The sequence below is a fragment of the Arachis duranensis genome, chromosome 6, assembly GCF_000817695.3.
Source record: "Arachis duranensis cultivar V14167 chromosome 6, aradu.V14167.gnm2.J7QH, whole genome shotgun sequence".
NCBI classification, from domain to species: domain Eukaryota; kingdom Viridiplantae; phylum Streptophyta; class Magnoliopsida; order Fabales; family Fabaceae; genus Arachis; species Arachis duranensis.
The window spans coordinates 35,580,406-35,594,097 of record NC_029777.3 but is presented as its reverse complement, the minus strand read 5'-3'; the positions used below and the strand labels follow the sequence as shown (position 1 = coordinate 35,594,097).

The 13,692-nt window shown below is 36.9% G+C and overlaps 1 non-coding gene across 1 annotated transcript; it reads right to left on the bottom strand.

Moving 5' to 3' along the window:
- Nucleotides 1-4,386: 4,386 nt before the first annotated feature.
- On the bottom strand, nucleotides 4,387-4,490 carry LOC127739905 (small nucleolar RNA R71). The gene has a single exon (XR_008000647.1). It is a non-coding gene; the product is annotated as a small nucleolar RNA R71 (small nucleolar RNA).
- Nucleotides 4,491-13,692: the final 9,202 nt, after the last annotated feature.

Below are 13,692 nucleotides of genomic sequence, written 5' to 3'. Positions count from 1 at the left end.
GGGGACAACTTGGACAGGGCTCACCCAGGGGCTATCAGAAATAGGATAAATAATCCCAGCCTCTAGTAATTTAGTGACCTCTTTCTGCACCACCTCCTTCATGGCCGGATTTAGCCGCCTTTGTGGTTGAACCACTTGTTTGGCATTATCCTCCAATAGGATCTTGTGCATGCATCTTGCTAGGCTAATGCCCTTAAGATCACTTATGGACCACCCAAGAGTTGTCTTGTGTGTCCTTAGCACTTGAATCAGTGCTTCCTCTTCCTATGGATTTAAAGCAGAGCTTATGATCACTGGAAAAGTGTCACCTTCTCCCAGAAATGCATACTTCAGGGATGGTGGTAGTGGTTTGAGCTCAGGTTTGGGAGGCTTATCCTCTTCCTGAGGAATTTTCAAAAATTCTTTTGTTTCTTCTGGTTCTTCCTGATCAAGCTGAACATCCTTGAAGATGTCCTCTAGCTCTGATTCTAGACTTTCAGTCATATTGATCTCTTCCACCAAAGAGTCAATAATGTCAGCGCTCATGCAGTCATTTGGTGTGTCTGGATGCTGCATAGCTTTTACAGCATTCAACTTGAACTCATCCTCATTGACTCTCAGGGTTACTTCCCCTTTTTGTATGTCAATAAGAGTTCATCGAGTTGCTAGGAAAGGTCTTCCTAGAATGAGAGTTGCACTCTTGTGCTCCTCCATTTCCAGCACTACAAAGTCAGTTGGAAAGGCGAATGGCCCAACCTTGACAATCATGTCCTCAATTATGCCTGATGGATATTTAATGGAGCCATCAGCAAGTTGGAGACATATCCGGGTTGGTTTGACTTCTTCAGTCAACCCAAGCTTTCTGATAGTGGATGCAGGTATTAGATTGATACTTCCTCCAAAGTCACACAGGGCTGTCTTGGTGCAAGCACCTTCTAATGTGCATGGTATCACAAAGCTTCCTGGATCTTGAAGCTTTTCTGGTAAGCTTTTCAGAGTGACTGCTGATGAGCGGATAATTTATACGCTTTTTGGCATTGTTTTTAGGTAGTTTTTAGTAAGTTCAAAGCTACTTTTAGGGATATTTTCATTAGTTTTTATGTTAAATTCACATTTCTGGACTTTACTATGAGTTTGTGTGTTTTTCTGTGATTTCAAGTAATTTCTGGCTGAAATTGAGGGACTTGAGCAAAACTCTGATAAGGAGGCTGACAAAGGATTGCTGATGCTGTTGGAATCTGACCTCCCTGCACTCAAAATGGATTTTCTGGAGCTACAGAACTCCAAATGGCGCGTTCTCAACGGCGTTGGAACGTAGACATCCAGAGCTTTCCAGAAATATATAATAGTCCATTTTTATTCGGGAATTGACGATGTAAAGTGGCACTCAACGCCAAGAACATGCTGCTGTCTGGAGTCAAACGCCAGAAACACGTCACAACCCGGAGTTGAACGCCAGAAACACGCTATAACTCGGCGTTCAACTCCAATAAAAGCCTCAACTCGTGGATAGATCAAGCTCAGCCCAAACATACACCAAGTGGGCCCCGGAAGTAGATTTATGCATCAATTACTTACTCATGTAAACCCTAGTAGCTAGTCTAGTATAAATAGGATAATTTACTATTGTATTAGACATCTTTGGATCACTTTAGATCTGAGGAACATCTTGGGACGATTAGTTCTTAGATCATAGGGACTGGCCATTCGGCCATGCCTGGACCTTTCACTTATGTATTTTCAACGGTGGAGTTTCTACACACCATAGATTAAGGATGTGGAGCTCTGCTGTACCTCAAGTTTCAATACAATTACTATTATTTTCTATTCAATTCTCTTTTATTCTTATTCCAAGATATACGTTGCACTTCAACTTGATGAATGTGATGATCCGTGACACTCATCATTATTCTCACCTATGAACGCGCGTGACTGACAACCACTTCCGTTCTACTTTAGGCCGGGCGCATATCTCTTAGATTCCCCAACATAATCTTCGTGGTATAAGCTAGATAGATGGCGGCATTCATGGGGATCCGGAAAGTCTAACCTTGTCTGTGGTATTCCAAGTAGGATTCCGGGAATCCGGAAAGTCTAACCTTGTCTGTGGTATTCCGAGTAGGATTCCGGTATTGAATGACTGTGACGACCTTCAAACTCCTGAAGGCTGGGCGTTAGTGACAAACGCAAAAGAATAAAGGGATTCTATTCCAACCTGATTGAGAACCGACAGATGATTAGCCGTGCTGTGACAGAGCATTTGGACCATTTTCACTGAAGGATGGGATGTAGCCATCGGCAAGGGTGATGCCTCCAGACGATTAGCCATGCAGTGACAGCGCATAGGACCATTTTCCCGAGAGGATGAAAAGTAGCCATTGACGACGGTGATGCCCTACATACAGCTTGCCATGGAAAGGAGTAAGAAGGATTTGATGAATGTAATAAGAAAGTAGAAATACAAGAGGAGCACAACATCTCCATAAGCCTACCTGAAATTCCCACTATTGATTTACATAAGTATTTCTATCCTATTTTATTTTCTGTTTATTATTAATTTTCAAACTTATTATAAAACATTTAATCTACCTAACTGAGATTTACAAGGTGACCATAACTTGCTTCATATCAACAATCTCTGTGGGATTGACCCTTACTCACGTAAGGTATTACTTGGATGACCCAGTACACTTGCTGGTTAAGTTGAATGGAGTTGTGTCCACACATAGCCAATAGCCATTAAATAAATCTCATGCAAATACAAAGAGGGTCACAATTTCGTCCACCAAGTTTTTGGCGCCGTTGCCGGGGATTGTTCGAGTATGGACAACTGACGGTTCATCTTGTTGCTCAGATTAGGTAATTTTCTTTTCAAAAATTTTTCAAAAATCTTTTTCAAAAATTTTTCTTTTATTTTTCGTTTTTCCAAAAATATTTTCGAAAAAAATTAATAAAAATCCAAAAAAATTCATAAAATCATAAAAATAAAAAAAATATTTTGTGTTTCTTGTTTGAGTCTTGAGTCAATTTTTAAGTTTGGTGTCAATTGCATGATTTAAAAATTTTTCTTGCATTTTTCGAAAATTCCATGCATTCATAGTGTTCTTTATGATCTTCAAGTTGTTCTTGGTAAGTCTTCTTGTTTGATCTTGATGTTTTCTTGTTTTGTGTTGGTTGTTGTTTTTCATGTGCATCTTTGCATTCATATTTTCCAAGCATTAAAAATTTTCTAAGTTTGGTGTCTTGCATGTTTTCTTTGCATCAAAAATTTTTCAAAAATATGTTCTTGATGTTCATCATGATCTTCAAAGTATTCTTGGTGTTCATCTTGACATTCATAGTGTTCTTGCATGCATTTTGTGTTTTGATCCAAAATTTTCATGTTTTGGGTCATTTTTATGTTTTTCTCTCTTATCATCAAAAATTCAAAAATCAAAAAAAATATATTTTCCTTTTTTCTCTCAAAATTTCGAAAATTTGAAGTTGACTTAGTCAAAAAATTTTCAAAATTAGTTGTTTCTTACAAGTCAAGTCAAATTTTCAATTTTAAAAATCTTATCTTTTTAAAATTTTTTCAAAAATCATATCTTTTTCATTTTTTATTATTTTCGAAAAATTTCAAAAATCCTTTTCAAAATATTTTCAAAATCTTTTTCTTATCTTTATATCAAATTTTCGAAATTACACTAATAACTAATGTGATTGATTCAAAAATTTGAAGTTTGTTACTTTCTTGTTAAGAAAGGTTCAATCTTTAAGTTCTAGAATCTTATCTTGAAGTTTCTTGTTAGTGAAGTAATTAATTTTAAATTTTAAAAAATTAAATCTTTTTCAACCATATCTTATCTTATCTTTTTATCATATCTTTTTCAAAATTTTATCTTTTTCAAAATTATTATCTTTTTCAAAAATTTGATTTCAAAATATCTTATCTAACTTCTTATCTTCTTATCTTTTCAAATTTGATTTTAATATCTTTTTCAACTAACTCTTTGACATTTTGTTTGTTTCTTATCTTTTTCAAAACCACCTAACTACTTTTCCCTCTCTAATTTTCGAAAATATCTCATCTCTTTTTAAAAAATTCCTTTTTGTTTTAAATTTTAATTTTAATTTTATCTTATCTCTAATTTTCGAAAATTACTAACCCCTTTTCAAAATTATTTTCGAAATTCTCCCTCTCTTTTCTTATTCTATTTAATTATTTATTTACTAACACTTCTCTTCACCTCTCTTCATCTAAATATCCGAACCCACTCTTATTCACTCTTCTCCCCTTTCTTCTCCTACTAACATAAAGGAATCTCTATACTGTGACATAATTCACAGCCTAAAGATAGCCTGGACTCTTGGGATAAGCTGGTCATGGCCTTCTTGGATAAGTTCTTTCCTCCTCAAAAGCTGAGCAAGCTTAGAGTGGATGTTCAGACCTTCAAACAAAAAGATGGTGAATCCCTCTATGAAGCTTGGGAAAGATACAAACAGTTGACCAATAGGTGTCCATCTGACATGTTTTCAGAATGGACCATATTAGATATATTCTATTATGGTCTATTTGAATTTTTGAAAATGTCATTGGACCATTCTGTAAATCATGTTGCTTGTATGCGAAGTTTGTATTCGTAGGTTTTGATGAATGACAAACCAACAAACGACATGAAAAGTAGAGATGACTGGTGCTGTGACCAGCTTAGCTTTCAGGGTCTCAAATGCCTGCAGACACTGTGTGTCAAACATAAATGGTGTTTCAGCAGCTAGCAGGTTGCTCAGAGGTTTTTCAATTTTCGAAAAATCCTTTATAAACATTCTGTAGAATCCTGCATGCCCCAGAAAGCTTCTGATTGCCTTAACATTGGCAGGTGGTGGTAATTTTTCAATTACTTCTACCTTTGCCTTATCCACCTCTATTCCCTTGCTTGAAATTTTGTGCCCAAGGACAATTCTTTCAGTCACCATAAAGTGACATTTCTCCCAGTTTAAAACCAGGTTAGTCTATTGGCACCTTTTCAGGACAAGTGCTAGGTGGTCAAGACAGGAGTTGAATGAGTCTCCATATACTGAGAAGTCTTCCATGAAGACTTCTAGGAATTTCTCCACCATATCAGAGAAGATGGATAGCATGCATCTCTGAAAGGTTGCAGGAGCATTACACAGACCAAAAGGCATTCTTCTGTAGATAAACACGCCAGAAGGGCAAGTAAATGCAGTTTTCTCTTGGTCTTGAGGATCTACTGCAATTTGGTTGTAACCTGAATAGCCATCCAAAAAGCAGTAATAATCATGGCCAGCTAGTCTTTCCAGCATTTGGTCTATGAATGGTAAAGGAAAATGATCCTTTCTGGTGGCTGTATTGAGCCTTCTGTAGTCAATACACATACGCCACCCTGTGACTGTTCTTGTAGGAACCAGTTCATTTTTTTCATTATGAACTGCTGTCATGCCTCCCTTCTTGGGGACAACTTGGATAGGACTCACCCAGGGGCTATCAGAAATAGGATAAATAATCCCAGCCTCTAGTAATTTAGTGACCTCTTTCTGCACCACCTCCTTCATGGCTGGATTTAGTCGCCTTTGTGGTTGGATCACTGGTTTGGCATTATCCTCCAATAGGATCTTGTGCATGCATCTTGCTGGGATAATGCCCTTAAGATCACTTATGGACCACCCAAGAGCTGTCTTGTGTGTCCTTAGCACTTGAATCAGTGCTTCCTCTTCCTGTGGATTTAAAGCAGAGCTTATGATTACAGGAAAGGTATCACCTTCTCCCAGAAATGCATATTTCAGGGATGGTGGTAATGGTTTGAGCTCGGCTTTGGGAGGTTTCTCCTCTTTCTGAGGGATTTTCAGAGGTTCTATTATTCTCTCAGTTTCCTCTAAATCAGGCTGAACATCTTTAAAGATGTCCTCTAGCTCTGATTCGAAACTCTCATTCATATTGATCTCTTCCACCAAAGAGTCAATAATGTCAGCGCCCATGCAGTCATTTGATGTGTCTGGATGCTGCATAGCTTTTACAGTATTCAACATGAACTCATCCTCATTGACTCTCAGGGTTACTTCCCCTTTTTGTACATCAATGAGAGTTTGTCTAGTTGCTAGGAAAGGTCTTCCTAGAATGAGAGTTGCACTCTTGTGCTCCTCCATTTCCAGCACTACAAAGTCAGTTGGAAAGGCGAATGGCCCAACCTTGACAATCATGTCCTCAATTATGCCTGATGGATATTTAACGGAGCCATCAGCAAGTTGGAGGCATATCCGGGTTGGTTTGACTTCTTCAGTTAACCCAAGCTTTCTGATAGTGGATGCAGGTATTAGATTGATGCTTGCTCCAAGGTCACACAGGGCTGTCTTGGTGCAAGCACCTTCTAATGTGCATGGTATCATAAAGCTTCCTGGATCTTGAAGCTTTTCTGGTAGGCTTTTCAGAATAACTGCACTGCATTCTTTAGTGAGAAATACTTTTTCAGTTTCTCTCCAATCCTTCTTATGACTTAAGATCTCTTTCATGAACTTAGCATAAGAAGGTATTTGCTCAAGTGCCTCTGCAAACTCCCTTCTCTGGCGTTTGAACGCCAGAACTGGGCAGGGAATGGGCGTTTAACGCCAGCTTTCCCCCCTTTTCTGGTGTTTGAATACCAAAAGTATTCCTCTCTGGGCTCTTACTGTCCTCAGAGGGATTTTGAACAGTGGTTTGGTTGTCCTCTGTCAATTATTCCTTGTTTGGCTTTTTACTCTTTTGAGCAGTGTTATTCAGGGTCTTCCCACTCCTCAATTGAACTGCTTGACATTCCTCTGTTATCTGTTTAGATATTTGCTGTTTTGCTTGATTCAACTGCAGTTCTATGTTCTTGTTAGCAATTTTAGTTTCTTGAAGCATCTCTTTAAATTCTGCTAACTATTTTGTCATCAGGTGTAATTGTTGATTAAGCTCAATCATCTGTTCTTGAGGATTAGGATCAGTGGCTACTGCCATAACTTCTTCTTTTGTGGATAACTCATTGCTAGAGTACAAATGTTGATTTCTAACAACAGTATCTATAAGCTCTTGAGCCTCCTCAATCGTCTTCCTCATATGTATAGATCCACCTGCTGAGTGGTCTAGAGACATCTGAGCTTTTTCTGTAAGCCCATAGTAGAAGATGTCTAACTGTACCCACTCTGAAAATATTTCAAAGGGGCATTTTCTTAGCATACCTCTATACCTCTCCCAGGCATTATAAAGGGATTCATTATCCTCTTGTTTAAAGCCTTGGATGTCCAGCCTTAGCTGTGTCATCCTCTTTGGAGGGTAAAAGTGATTCAGGAATTTGTCTGATAACTGTTTCCATGTCTTTATGCTTGCTGTAGGTTGGTTATTCAACCACCTCTTAGCTTGATCTTTTACAGCAAATGGAAACAGTAATAATCTGTAGACATCCTGATCCACCTCTTTATCACGTACTGTGTCAGCAAGTTGTAAGAATTGTGCCAGAAACTCAGTAGGTTCTTCCTGTGGAAGACAGGAATACTGGCAATTTTGCTGCACCATGATAATGAGTTGAGGATTTAGCTCAAAGCTGCTTGCTTTAATGGGATGTATACAGATGCTACTCCCATATGCAGCTGTAATGGGGTTAGCATATGACCCCAGAGTCCTTCTGGACTGTTCAATTCCACTTAGGTCCATGATGGAGAAAGGGAATATGATATGGATTCACAAGTAAAGTGAAATTTTTTTTGACCGAAAATAATAAAATAAAACAAATAATAAAAAAAATCAAATTTCGAAAACTAAAAGAAAATAAGATCAAAGCAAATTGAAAACTAAATCAATTAGTTAATTAAAAAGATTTTGGAATTAGCAATTGAAAATATATGATTGAAAATTATTTTTGAAAAAGATTTGATTTTTGAAATGAGGAAAGAGAAAAACAACAAAATGACACCAAACTTAAAATTTTTAGAAAATCAAACACAACTTTTCGAAAATTTTAAAGGAAAACACAAAGAGGACACCAAACTTAGAATATGAAACTAAACTCAAATAAAAGACTCTAAACCAACAAAAATAAAACAGTCCTAATCTAAGCAACAAGGTAGACCGTCAGTTGTCCAAACTCGAACAATCCCCGGCAACGGCGCCAAAAACTTGGTGCACGAAATTGCAATCACACTTTTGCAATCCCGCACAACTAACCAGCAAGTGCACTGGGTCGTCCAAGTAATACCTTACGTGAGTAAGGGTCGATCCCACGGAGATTGTCGGCTTGAAGCAAGCTATGGTTATCTTGTAACTCTTAGTCAGGATATCAATAATTATCAGGGTTGATTGTAAAAAGCAAAAGAACATGAAATAAGTACTTGTTTTGCAGTAATGGGGAACAGGTTGAGGTTTTGGAGATGTTGTATCTTCTGAACCTTTGCTTTCCTACTGTATTCTTCTTCCTGAGCACGCTAGGCTCCTTCCATGGCAAGTTGTATGTAGGGTTTCACTGTTGTCAATGGCTACCTCCCATCCTCTCAATGAAAATGTTCAACGCGCTCTGTCACAGCACGGCTAATCATCTGTCGGTTCTCAATCGGGTCAGAATAGAATCCAATGATTCTTTTGCGTCTGTCACTAACGCCCAGCCCTCAGGAGTTTGAAGCTCGTCACAGTCATTCAATCCTTGAATCCTACTCAGAATACCACAGACAAGGTTTAGACCTTCCGGATTCTCTTGAATGCCGCCATCAATTCTAGCTTATACCACGAAGATTCTGATTAAGGAATCCAAGAGATATTCACTCAATCTAAAGTAGAACGGAGGTGGTTGTTAGGCACACGTTCATAGGTGAGAATGATGATGAGTGTCACGGATCATCACATTCATCAAGTTGAAGAACAAGTGATATCTTAGAATAGAAGCAAGCGTGATTGAATGAAAAACAGTAGTAATTGAATTATTCCATCAAGACACAGCAGAGCTCCTCACCCCCAACCATGGGGTTTAGAGACTCATGCCGTAGAAGATACAATAAGAAACGTGTAAAGTGTCATAAGGTGTAGATACAATGTCCAAAGATCCTATTAATAGTGAACTAGTAACCTAGGGTATACATAAATGAGTAAATGACGTAAAAATCCACTTCCAGTGTCCACTTAGTGTGTGCTTGGGCTGAGCATTGAAGCTTTCATGTGTAGAGACTTTTTCTGGAGTTAAACGCCAACTTTTATGCCAGTTTGGGCGTTTAACTCCAATTTTTATGCCAGTTCTGGCGTTAAACGCTGGAAATTCTAAAGCTGATTTGTAACGCCAGTTTGGGCCATCAAATCTCAGGCAAAGTATGGACTATTATACATTGCTGGAAAGCCCAGGATGTCGACTTTCCAACGCCGTTGAGAACACGCCAATTGGACTTCTGTAGCGGCAGAAAATCCACTTCGAGTGCAGGGAGGTCAGAATCCAACAGCATCTGCAGTCCTTTTCAGCCTCTGAATCAGATTTTTGCTCAGGACCCTCAATTTCAGCCAGAAAATACCTAAAATCTCAGAAAAATACACAAACTCATAGTAATGTCCAGAAAAGTGAATTTTAACTAAAAACTAATAAAAATATAATAAAACTAACTAAAATATACTAAAAACATACTAAAAATAATGCCAAAAAGCATATAAATTATCCGCTTATCAATGCTCCAGTCACTAAGGTGTTTAGGGTTGATTCACTCAATTCTCCTCTAATCATGCTTTCTAAGATTTGTTTTTCTTCTAACAATCAACAATTATTCAATACATGCATGCAATTATCATGAGGGCTTTTCCATAGGTTGTAATGTGGCTAGGGTCAAGGTAAGATTGTATTTGGTCAAGTGGACTAGAATTTAAATCTTGCATTCTTTTTAATTCATATCCCATATGCATTATTCTTTTTTTTTTTGCTATTTTATCCCCTTTTTATTGTTTTTTATGCAAATCCAAAAAATGCAACTAAAAATTCTAAAAGAGATGGTAATAACAAAAAATTGAAATGTGAAAGTGTTGGGATTAGAATTTTTTACCCAAGATTGACCGATTGGTCAGACGACCTCCCTGCACTTAAAAGTTTGCACAGTCCTCGGTGCACATAAAGTCAAGTGGAGTGGAAGGAGTCGTCATCACCCTACCTTCAGCTGGTGGGTCATCTGGCTGCTGTATGTTCTTTTTTCTGCTTTCCTTTTTGCTTATGGTGACTCATCCTAAAAGATAGAAAATAAGATAGTAAGACGAGTAAATGCAAAAGCAAGGAAGCATAGATTGTTGAAATTAGATAAGAATCACTAAAATAAAGTGAGTTAATAAGGTTGTGACATTAATGAAAATAGTGCATGAATTCTAAGTTGCGCGCGATTTAGAACTCACGCACTAGCATAGAAAGCTATGTCACAATTACACAAAAGGAGTATGCACTTCACTCATTCTAGTGTTCTTGAGATACCTTAAAGAAAATTTATAGGTTAAGACAAACAAACAAGTAATAAAGAAGTATGAAAGCATTTAAACAAGAATCAAGTGATTGTGAAATTGATAATGAATGGAAATTAGTTCCTATGCAAGAGAATTCAAAGAACCAAAGAAAATTGGAAACTTACACATCAATCAAAGATACACTTTGAATTTTGTTGTTTGTATCATCTAATTGACAAAAAGTGGAGGAGCATGGGTGCTATACAATATAGAAAAAGAAAGATATAAGGTGAAATCAATCACGTAGCAAGCATGGTCCACAAAACTTAAATAGTTAAAAAATATGTCCCTTGATAAATTTACGATCCAATTTCACAAATGAAGCATTATGCCAAAATGACTAGTTTCAAGTATGTGTAGAGCACATAGTTAAACAATTGAGGATCAATATGTCATTAAGGCATAAGTATAACCTTGTAATTAAGCCAAAAATAATATGGATGCATGATGAGCGGATAATTTATACGCTTTTTGGCATTATTTTTAGGTAGTTTTTAGTAGGATCTAGCTACTTTTAGGGATGTTTTTATTAGTTTCCATGCAAAATTTATATTTCTAGATTTTACTATGAGTTTGTGTGTTTTTCTGTGATTTTAGGTATTTTTTGGCTGAAATTGAGGGATCTGAGCAAAAATCTTATTCAGGCTGAAAAAGGACTGCTGATGTTGTTGGATTCTAACCTCTCTGCACTCAAAATGGATTTTCTGGAGCTAAACAATTCCAAATTGCATGATCTCAACGGTTTTGGAAAGTAGACATCCAGGGCTTTCAATCAATATATAATAGTCCACACTTTATTCACGTTAAGATGATGCAAACTGACGTTCAACGCCAGTTCCATGCTACATTCTAGAGTAAAACGCCAGAAACACATCACAAACCAGAGTTAAATGCCAAACAGACGTTACAACTTAATGTTTAACTCCAAGAGAAGCCTCTGCATGTGTAAAACTCAAGCTCAGCCCAAGAACACATCAAAGTGGGCCCCAGAAGTGGATTTCTGCACTTAGACTTATTTCTGTAAACCCTAGTAAATAGTCTAGTATAAATAGGACATTTTACTATTGTATTAGACATCTTTGGTCTCAGTTTTAATCTATTGTTCATCTTAGGAGACTATTGATCACGTTTTGGAGGCTGGCCTCTCGGCCATGCCTGGACCATCACTTATGTATTTTCAACGGTGGAGTTTCTACACACCATAGATTAAGGTGTGGAGCTCTGCTATACCTCGAGTTTTAATGCAAAGTATTACTGTCTTCTATTCAATTTAGCTTATTCTTATTCTAAGATATTTGTTGCACTTCAAAATGATAAATGTGATGATCCGTGACACTCATCATCATTCTCACCTATGAACGCGTGACTAACAACCACTTCCGTTCTACCTTAGAACGAGCGTGTATCTCTTGAATTCCTTAATCAGGATCTTCGTGGTATAAGCTAGAATTATTGGCGGCTATTCTTGAGAATCCGGAAAGTCTAAATCTTGTCTGTGGTATTTCAAGTAGGATTCAGGGATTGAATGACTGTGACGAGCTTCAAACTCGCGATTGTTGGGCATTGTGACAGACGCAAAAGAATCAATGGATTCTATTCCGACATGATCGAGAAAACCGAAAGATGATTAGCCGTGCTGTGACAGAGCATTTGGACCATTTTCACTAAGAGGATGGGATGTAGCCATTGACAACGGTGATGCCCTACATACAGCTTGCCATGGAAAGGAGTATGAAGGATTGGATGAAGGCAGTAGGAAAGCAGAGATTCAGAAGGGACAAAGGATCTCCACACACTTATCTGAAATTTACACCAATGATTTACATAAGTATCTCTTTCATCTATTTTATGCGTTATTTATTATTATTTTCAAAAAACCATTATAATCAATTGAATCTGCCTAACTGAGATTTACAAGATGACCACAGTTGCTTCATACCAACAATCTCTATGGGATCGACCCTTACTCACGTAAGGTTTACTACTTGGACAACCTAGTACACTTGCTGGTTAGTGATGCGAAGTTGTGAAGAAAGTGTTGATGATCACAATTTCGTGCACCAAGTTTTTGGCGCCATTGCCGAGGATTGTTCGAGTTTGGACAACTAACGGTTCATCTTGTTGCTCAGATTAGGTAATTTTCTTCTCAATTTGTTTTCTCAAAGTTTTTTCAAAATTTTTTTTTCTTTTTCGTTCTTTCTAAAAATTATTATCGAAAAATAAAAAAATTTAAAAAAATCATAAAAACCAAAAATATTTTGTGTTTCTTGTTTGAGTCTTGTGTCAATTTTTTAAGTTTGGTGTCAATTGCATGTCTTTAAAAAATTGTGCATTTTTCGAAAACTCATGCATGATGTTCTTCATGATCTTCAAGTTGTTCTTGGTAAGTCTTCTTGTTTGATCTTGATATTTTCTTGTTTTGTGTTGTTTGTTGTTTTTCATATGCATTTTTGCATTCATAGTGTCTAAGCATAAAAAATTTTTAAGTTTGGTGTCTTGCATGTCTTTCTTTTCTTGAAAATTTTTCAAAAATAAGTCTTGATATTCATCTTGATCTTCAAAGTGTTCTTGGTGTTCATCTTGACATTCATAGTGTTCTTTCATGCATTAAGTGTTTTGATCCAAAATTTTCATGTTTTGGGTCATATTTGTGTTTTTCTCTCTCATCATTAAAAATTCAAAAAAATAAAAAAATATCTTCCCCTTATTTCTCTCATAATTTTCGAAAATTTGAGTTGACTGACGATTGGATTTTTGATGGTTTAGAATTTCACTAATGAAATCTCGTTGTAAAGTATAGTTTCCAAACCAAGCAATAATCCTTTCATACAAAAAGTTGTTTGTCACTAAAACAAACCCCTAAATTTATAAACCGAAGTATTGGACCTCGGGTCGTTCTCCCTAGGAATTACAATAAAGTGTCTTGTTATTGGTTGTGAGTTATTTTGGGGTTTTGGATAAGAAGCATGAAAAGCAAATGGCAATGAAAATAAACTAACAACTATAAAAGGCTCTTGGCAAGATATGAAAATTAGAAGTCCTATCCTAGTTATCCTTCTCAATTGTGATGAGGATTGTCCATTGCTCCCACTTAGTTAACCCTTACTAAATAAAGGAAAGTCAAGTGGATGAATCAATTTGGTTCCTCAAGTCCTAATCATTTCCTAAAGGAAAGACTAGCTTTAGAGGTATTCAAATCAATTAGCAACTTCTAATTATCAATCAACAAAGGAATTAGATAACTCAAG